The sequence below is a fragment of the Mus caroli genome, unplaced genomic scaffold (assembly GCF_978045245.1).
Source record: "Mus caroli unplaced genomic scaffold, Mus_caroli_1 scaffold_20, whole genome shotgun sequence".
Taxonomy (NCBI): Eukaryota; Metazoa; Chordata; class Mammalia; order Rodentia; family Muridae; genus Mus; species Mus caroli.
Window position 1 is genome coordinate 36,977,426 of NW_028227275.1, and position 9,444 is coordinate 36,986,869.

The 9,444-nt window shown below is 44.3% G+C and overlaps 1 pseudogene; it reads right to left on the minus strand.

Annotated features, from left to right (window-relative positions):
* Positions 1 to 8,435: 8,435 nt before the first annotated feature.
* On the minus strand, positions 8,436 to 9,052 carry LOC110285886 (small ribosomal subunit protein eS8 pseudogene; annotated as a pseudogene).
* Between the last annotated feature and the right edge of the window lie 392 nt (positions 9,053 to 9,444).

The window sequence follows — 9,444 nt, forward strand, 5'->3', positions numbered from 1 at the left end:
GCAACCACATGGCAGCTCGCAATCACCTGAAACTGAAGTCCCAGGGCCTCTGATGTCTTTTATGGCCTCTGCAGGAACAAGGCCAACATGTGGTGCACATACACACATGTAGGCAAAAGCACTTATGCACATAAAATAATAAATAAATCTTTCTTTTTTTTAAAAAAAGACAAAGCTGTAGCAAATGTATTAGGGCTAGAGATGACAAGTGCTAGGCAAATCTATATTTCTTCTACTGTAGAGTCAACACACATCTTTTGCATATCTGCCCATTTCCTGTCTTTCTGACCTCAGTGAGGATGACCATAGCAGCCACGAGGAAGAAAGACAGGGAAAACTGGTACACATGCATTGCCTATACAGTGGTGCCAACGGATTCTGCCTGCTGTGTTTACCAAAATTTTGGTGGTCATTTGGGGAAAGGAGAAGAGAATCACGTGTCCAGGCCCTTCTGTCCCTTATAGTCTTTATTAAGGGGGTGCAAAATTGACCTCCTCTGAGGATGGAGTGGGTATTGGGCATAGAAGAAGTGTGTTCCACCCTTTTGGGTCAAGCAAGGGTGAAGTCTTTAATCTTGATATTTAGTCCAGCCTTGAAGTAGGCAGCAGAGGGTCAGTCTGAGCCTAGAATGTGGGATCTGTGGAAGACAGGGAATGTGGTAGTTTGAATATGCTTGGCCCAGGGAGTGGCACTGCTTGCAGGTGTAGCCTTGTTGGAGGAAGTGTGTCACTGTGGAGTTGGGCTTTAAGACACCCATCCTATCTGCAAGTCTTCTCCTGCTTCCCTTGGATGAAGATGTAGAACTCTCAGCTCCTCCAAAACCACCTCTGCCTGGACGCTGCCGTGCTTCCCACCATGATGATAATGGGTGGAACCTCAGAACCAGTAAGCCAGCCCCAGTTAAATGTTCTTATAAGAGTTGCCTTGGACATGGTGTCTGTCTCTTCACAGCAATGGAAACCCTAAGTAAGACAGGGAGGGACAGTGACCAATAGTTTCTAAAGTTTTTTTTTTTTTTTTTTTTTTTTTTTTAAAGATTTATTTATTATATGTAAGTACACTGTAGCTGTCTTCAGACATTCCAGAAGAGGGCGCCAGATCTCATTGTGGATGGTTGTGAGCCACCATGTGGTTGCTGGGATTTGAACTCTGGACCTTCGGAAGAGTAGTCGGGTGCTCTTACCCACTGAGCCATCTCACCAGCCCCAGTTTCTAAAGTTTTAAGTCTACCCTCTGGTTGTCTTAGCTGTAGACTAGGAAGGACAGACAAACTAACAGCATCCATTGCTATCTGTTTACCTCTTTAAAGCCCCTGCCCTTGACTCCTTGTTAACTTGGTCATTTGTTACAAGCAGCGGTAGCTCTGTATCATTCATGGAAAAATGGATGCTTGCTGGTTTTTAACATAACATGGAAGACCAATGCGTGAAAATGACTTATAAGCAGTTTGGGGATTTTTTTCATTTCATGATACTATTTAAAATCTGCCTCCTTTAAAAACTGTTAATTTTCTATAAAGGGATGACTGATCCCTGATCATCATCGCTTCAGGGGAAACTGACATATTGAAAGTCATGCATCTCAGATGGTGTCTGGCAGAAGATACTAACATCCCAGTTCTGTCCCCTGCCGGGGTTGTTGTCGAGGCTGGATTGGACTTTTGAAAGGGAGACTGGGTTCTTAAGCATCCAAGAGATGATCTGGGAGGCAGCTCTTGTGATCTTATGTGTTGATTAGCTTTAGCTGTTAACTCTTCACAACCCAGAACCACCTGAGAAAGAAGGTAGCTGAAATTGAAAAGTCTCAACCATGTTGGCCCATAGGCATGACTGTTATTAGATTGCCACAACTGTAGGAAGGCCCAGCTTATTGTAAGGTGGCACCATTCCTAGGCATGTGTACTTGAAATGTGTAAGAAGGTGAGCTGAGGATAAGCCAGCCTGGGAGCCAGTCAGCAAATATCCTCTGCTATGGTTACTGTTGTCCTTGCTCAGGGGTAATGCTACGTGGAATAGCAGCAAGTTCCCACTTTTACTTCCCCTTCACTAAATAAGTCCTTTCCTGCCCAAAGTTGCTTATTTATTGATTATCACAGCAACAGAAATCAAACCAGGACACCCACTTTTACACGGGTTATGCATCATTCTTCCCACAGAAATATCCACAGATCCTCAACCAGGTTCAAGAAAACTCTTGGTGGAAAGACTGTAGGCCAGAAATATTGTTGTAATCAGGTTTGGAAAGTCCTATCTGCCACATGTGTATATAGGTCCTCAGAGGGATATGCTTTCCACATCAATTATCTTTTGAAATGGAGAATGGATGATGGAGTTTTGAAGGAAAAAATGGATGGCTTTGCTACAATAAACACAGACAAATGTTTGGAGAGGAGAGGAGAGAGAGAGAGAGAGAGAGAGAGAGAGAGAGAGAGAGAGAGAGAGGATAAAAATGGAAGAATCTTAGTTTAAAAAAATAAACAAGTGCTGGGTGGTGGCGGCGCACACCTGTAATCCCAGCATTTGGGAGGCAGAGGCAGGCAGATTTCTGAGTTTGAAGCCAGCCTGGTCTACAGAGTGAGTTCCAGGACAGCCAGGGCTATACAGAGAAACCCTGTCTCGATAAAACCAAATAAATAAATAAGTAGATAAAATAAATAAATAAATAAATAAATAAATAAAAATAAACAAGCAAACAGAGCTGAAGCAAGCAAACAAAGTCACTCAACAGCACATGCTGACCATGACAAGAGTCCTTTAGTGGGTCTGCTTGCTATCGGACCTCACTATGATGCCTAGGCTAGCCGTGAACTCCTAGAATTAAGTAACCTTCCCGCTTCAGCCACCAACATAGCTGGAACCACAGGCATGCATGGTCCCATCTACCTTCGAGTCCTTACTTTTAATTTTTGAATCTTCTGGCAAACTCAGACGCTACTGTCCTGGGAGGGATCAGATCAAGTCTGCCTCTATCAAAGACAGCTTGCACGAGCCTCACGTATCCAGCCCCAGCAACATGTGGCGACAAGAGCATTGCAGGCAGGGTTAGGTGCTGACAAAGATCTGAGAATGAAGACTGTATCCCTTGCTTGACTAGTAGGGGTACATTCCTAATGGCCCACGTGAGAGCTTGTGCCATCAGCACACAGACATCCCAGGAATAGCGCAAGCACTGCACACCTCTGCGGACACCGGAAACTTGCATATACTCATTGGCCCAATGGCTGACTCACAGGGATTTGCTCGTATTTATTGAGTGACAGTGGTTATCTGAAGTTAGACAGGCATAAGCTTGTGTTGTGCTGACCCCATAGCTTGGGCAGTCCACTGGAATCAAATGAGAAAGTGCAAAGACAAGGAAACAATCCCCAGAAACATCTAGGATTGGGGAAAGGCAACCTACAGATAAAGTAGCCAAACGTGGGTGGAGGCTTTGACTCCTGTGTTATCCTGAAAGGCTTGCCTCCCTCTCCCCTCCCCCCTCCTCGGCAGCTTGTGCATGCGCACATGCACACCTTCACATGAGCACGTGTGCACAGCCCAAAGCAGAGCAGAGTGACTGGCTAGTGAGAAGCTGTTTATCTTCTCAACCTCAGACACTCCCTTCTCTAGCACACGCCTCCCTCAGGTTGCCACAAGCCCAGGAGGCTGGAGGCATAGTATTGCGCAGCTAGGGAGGAGTCCCCAGTTGCTCGAGACTCTTGGCACTGATTGGGGCATTTCTACACTTCTTCCAAGTATCCCCTTAGGCAGATGTTATCCTTGGCTCAGGTCTTCTAGTTCATATCCACTCTTTCCTGCCCAAACCTCAATGGAATGGTCTTCCTGCATGGCAGGTGCAGCCTCCCAAGCATAGTAGAATCTTAGACTCGGGCTGGGTAAGGAAAGAGAAGAAAATGTGGGAAAGCCTTGGCCTTGAGCCATTGGAAGGAGTAGGAAGCAATCCACTAGCTCCGTGCTTCTGAAATTACATGCAGAAAAACGTTTGACAGGTGAACGAGATCTGCCACTACCTCTGGAGTGGACAGAGAGCAACGTAGTATCCTGGATGCTTTTCTGCTTCCCCTTGTTTCCTGTCCAGGTCCCTAGCCACCCACTCCCTCCTTTAATGCAACTAGTCCTTCAGGGCCCAGCCTGTCCCTGCACTGTCCTCTCTTCTTCAATGTCATCTGTCACTGGGCTAGTCAGCCTTTTGCCACTGTGACAAATACTTGAGCAATAGAAGGATTTATTCTGGCTCATGGTTTCTGACCAGGCTCAGTTGGCTCTATTGTTTCTAGGTCTGTATTGAGGAAATCATCATGGCTGGGTGGGCAGAGTAAGGCCTCTTACTCTATGGTGGCCAGGAAGTACAGGAGGAAGGAGACAAGCTAGAACTAGATCGATAGAACCTTCAGAGACAAACTCCCAGTGACTTCCTTTCTCCAGCTAGGCTTCAGATCCTAAAGTTTCTGTCACCTCCCCAAATACTGAAACCAGCTGGACCAAGCCTTTCTCTGTGAGCTTGTGGAGGGCACCAGTCACCACCTCCAGGAAGTCTTCCAAGGTCTGTAACCATCCTCTTCCTAGTATACACCACTGCATTGTCTAAAACGCTACCTCTCTGTGCCTCTCCAGATTCCACGGTTTGTAATACAGAGACGCTTCCTTCTGCTTCTGCTTTAACATCAGCACTGGGCACATGTGTTGGAGTCACAAGAAAAAAGAGAGGAACTCCTTCTCTTTCTTCACCCTTTGGCTTTCTGCAGAACAAGCTACTGAGGAGATTTAGAGGATAGGGCATCCCGAGGATTTTGTTCGCATCCTTGCACAGCTGTTGGGGCTATTACATCAATGGACACAGAGCTAAAAATGGAGGTAGTCATCCAATTTTGTGTTGGTTCTGGTAAGTGGCAGTCAGCTTCTCTGCGCTCCCTCTGTCAGATACACAGAGGGACCCATCTGTCAGCTGGACACCCTGTCTTGTTTCCTCCCCTCCACAGTCAACGCTGAGGTTCCTTTGTGCTACTCTTATAAGGACAACATTTAACTGAGGCTGGCTTACAGGTTGAGAGGTTCAGTCCATTATCATCAAGGCAGGAACATGGCAGCATCCAGGCAGGCATGGTGCAGGAGGAGCTGAGAGTTCTCCTTCTTCATCTGAAGGCTGCTAGCGCAATACTCACTTCCAGGCAGCTAGGGTCTTAAAGCCCACACCTATAGTGACACACCTACTCCAACAAGGCCATACCTTATAATAGAGCCAAGGATATACAAACCATCACATCCAGCCTCCATATATGAGAGGAAGCATGCGATATTTTTCTGAGTCTGACTTAGTTCGTTTAACATGATGCTGTCAAGTTCTACACTTCACTTAATTTCCTTCTTTGTGGCTGAATGGAATTCTATTACACCTACACACAGACAACTCCCCTCCCCCCATATAAATGCCACATTGCTTTTAAATCCATTTATCTGTTGATGGCCATCTAGATCGAGTCAATCTCTTTGCTATTGACAGGGTAGATTTCAGTGTTCAATACTCAGTGCTCCTGAAAAATAAATAATCTTAAGTCTTCTGTCTCATTGGCAATATTCATGATGTCATTTAGTTTAGTTTTTAAATCTATATTCTGCTTTTGCTACTGCCTGTCTTTTCTCTGAGCTCCTTATTACCTTCTGTTTCCAAGATCTAGGTTTTCCTTGTCATAGGCCTCTCTGAAACTTATGATAGTCAACAGTGATGGACTTGTTTTTGAGAATGAGTCCCATTGGAGGAAGGGCTAGAAGCCATAGCTAATAACAAAGATACACCAAGTCCAACAACATGGACCTGAAATGCAAAACAACAGGAAGGCTGACATCATTGATCTGTTGGACTTTGTTCTGGAAACAGACATAGTCAGCTATGAGCCCAACCCTGAGACAGTGGGGACAAGAAAACATGTTTTACATGAAGTCATAATTTTTATATCCAGCTCAACAATCACAGACTGAGTGCAATATAGGTATTATTCAGGCACACACAAACCCAGTTTATCCAGGTGAGCTGGCACTTGTTCCTCCTCACTGTAGCACTTGGGAGGCTGAGGCAGGAGGATTTGTTTTTGAGTTCTGAGTTACATAGTGAGATACTGTTTCAAACAAACCAACAGGGTTCGGGCAATGGCTCTGCACATAAGTCACATCCTACAACCAGTGAGCATGAGGGCCAGACTTCAAATCATTAGACTCACACAATTGTCAGATGGGCATGAAGGCCCACCAAGGATTCAGTAGTCAGAGACAAGAAGATCCCCATGGCATAGGTGACTTCTTAGACTCTAGCTTTATTAGAGTGCTCTGGGTTCAATGGATAGACGTGCCTGAATGCATAAGGTGGTGAATGATTGAGGAAGACTTTTGATGTCCACCTCTATGCCCCACACCCATTCCACCCCCCCCCCCCCCAACAGACTAAATAGTTCTTAAGTGCTTGCCTAGGTTGGACCTTAAGGACCCAGGTGGAGTCAATTTCCTACAAGAGTAGACTGCCCGCTGAGCTTGCTTTGCAACACAATGCAGCTAAAACAAAGGATGGGTCTGTGGGCTCTTCCTATATAAACACAGTGCTGACTGTTAAACTTTGATCATAAACTTTTGTTTTGGCTTCATCCTTCTCTCTCACACCCAGTCCTTTTCTTTTCCAGTCCCCCTTTCAGGTACCCAGTTCATCCATGGCTGCTGGACACACCTCTACTCCCCCTGCAAATGAGATAAAAAGCGCCCTGCGTTTAATACACCCAGATCTTTACCAAGAGGATTATTATAAGATGTGTCTTGTTGAAAGTAAAATTATTTAAAAAACAAACAAACAAACCCAGCCCATAGGATTAAAGAATAGCATAGACATGAGACATGTCATCAAATATACTACCAATCTGCTATAAACATTGGGAGGGGTTTTACTTCTTCTTCAAGGTTGGGGTGCAATTTACATGTCATAAAGCTAAGCCCAGCTCAGGGAGTTTCTGAAAACTGGACCAGATTCACAGCCTTGCTAGGTTTACAAAGCTCGCATCACCTGCCAGTCCCAGTGGCTGTGTGCAGTGATCCTGGCTCCCATTCTGAGCCACAGGCAAGCATCAGCCTGCTTCCCGTTTCTATCTTATTTCCTTTTCTAGAAACTTCATAAAAATGGAGTTGGATAACAGGCAGTCTTTTCTGCTAGGCTTCTCTCACTGGCCATAATATTTAAGGGTTCCTCTGTGATGTTACATTAAACGGGTACTTTTAGTATAGGATTTAAATTCCTGAGTTGAAATTTAACAGTTTTTTTTTTTTGGCGGCGGGGGGGGGGGGGGGGATAGCTACCATGGAACTTAAAGTATATTTTATCCCTTTTATAACTGAGTTTATTCCATTGTATGCTGGTATCATATTCATTTATCAGTTGGACATTTGGGCTGTTCTTATGTTTTAGCTACTTCGAATAATGAGTCTGAACACTTGGAAACAATTTCACTTCTCTTGGATTTGCACTTAGGGAAGGCTTGCTAGTCCACACGCTCTGTGTACTTAATCAGGTGCTGAGTGCAGACATTATGGGGTTGGGTGTGACCACGCCTGATTTATGTGCTGCTTTTTTTTTTTTTTAATCATACCCACCCTCTTGGGTGTGAATTGGTATCCAGTGTGGTTTTGACTTGTTTTCCTAGTGACGATGATGGTGAAGGCGAATCATTGCTTAGGCTTGGTGGCTGTTTGTGTGTCTTTGGAGAAATGTCAATTCAGGTCTTTTTCTCATTTTAAAAATAGAATTTCTAGGTATAATTTGACATGTAACAAATCTTATTTTTATCCCCCCCCCATTGCCTTCTCTTGTCCTTCCCTCCTCATCCCATTGGTCCCCTCTCTTCTTTCCACATAGTGTCTGTTGTATCTTTTTAAACTTTAAATTTCAGACATGAGATGAAATGTGTGTTATTTGTTTTTCTGATTTTAGTTTATTTTGTTTAACCTGATATCTATTATTCCCATTTTTTTCTGAAAATCACATACATTTACTTTTTATGATGGAATAAGTCCTCATTATATATGATATGTGTTGTGTAATCATATTTTCCTTATCCATCTACCTATCTTTTTAAAAGTGACAGGTACGTGTGTGTGTGTGTGTGTGTGTGTGTGTGTGTGTGTGTGATTCGAGATACTGACTTGATTTCAATCCTCTAGACATAGTTATCCAATTTCTCCACATCATTTGTTGAAGAGCCTGTCTTTTCTTCAACTTGTGTTTTTGGAACATTTGTTGAATATTAGATACCTGTGGCTGTGTGTGTTTGTTTCTGGATCTTCTCTTCTTCTTCTTCTTCTTCTTCTTCTTCTTCTTCTTCTTCTTCTTCTTCTTCTTCTTCTTCTTCTTCTTCTTCTTAATGGAACAGCAAACACCTTTATTACACATGCTATGAATGAGGCTTATCTGCCTTTCTGGGCTTTGATCTTCCGCAGATAGAACTCTAGCTCCTTGCCTTAGAGCACATAGCCATCTGCTCTGCCACACTGGCCTGGTCTTGAGGCAACGCAGGTGAGAAGTTTGCCCTGCTGGAACTACTCCTTCAGGAGACTGCTGATTTTGACATTCTTTTTCCTTTCGTCGTATTTCTTTTGAATTTCCTTGATCGTTTTTTGTTTAAAATCTCTTCCTCCTCAAGAGTCAGCTTGGCCCCCTTCTTGCGGCCCAGGGGCGGTGCACACCTTACCACTGTCGGTACGGTGTGCTGTCAATAAGCACAATGCCGTTCTTCACCAGGGTCTTGGTGCGGACAAGCTCGTTGTTGGATGCAATGTAGACAACATCAATGATCCTTGTTTTATGAGTACAACACTCAGAGCCCCAGGGAAAGTTCCCCACATCCAATCTCAGGGCACGGTACTTCTTATTGCCTCTTCAAACGGACTGTGTGTATGCGGCCAGAGCCAATCTTAGTGTTGGCAGCAGACCGTCCCGGCCCATACTTCTGCTTCTTGTGGTAGGGTTTACTCATACCCCCGGTCTTGCGGCGCTTGTGCCAGTTGTCCTGAAAGATGCCCATTGCTCGGCGCTGGCTGGAAGGAGGAAGTGCTTGGATCTCCTATTCTTTCCCACTGATGTACATGTCAGTTTTGTACCAGGCAGTACCATGCTGGTTTTGTTGCTATGGCTTGGTGACTTGAGTCAGTCATTGTTATATCCCCAGCCTTAGTCTGATTGTCAAAATTGCTTTGACTATTTAGGGTCTTTTCTGATTGCACACAAGCTTTAGTTTTACTCCACCCCACCCCACCCATGCAACTTACAGGAATATCATTGGGATTTTGACTGAGATAGTATTGAACCTGTAGGTTGCTTTTGATAATAGGGCAAATTCTGCAGTGTTATTAATTTTGTTATTCCAGGAACATGAGGGGTCTTTCCATCTTCTTTGATTTCTTCAGTGTTTTATAA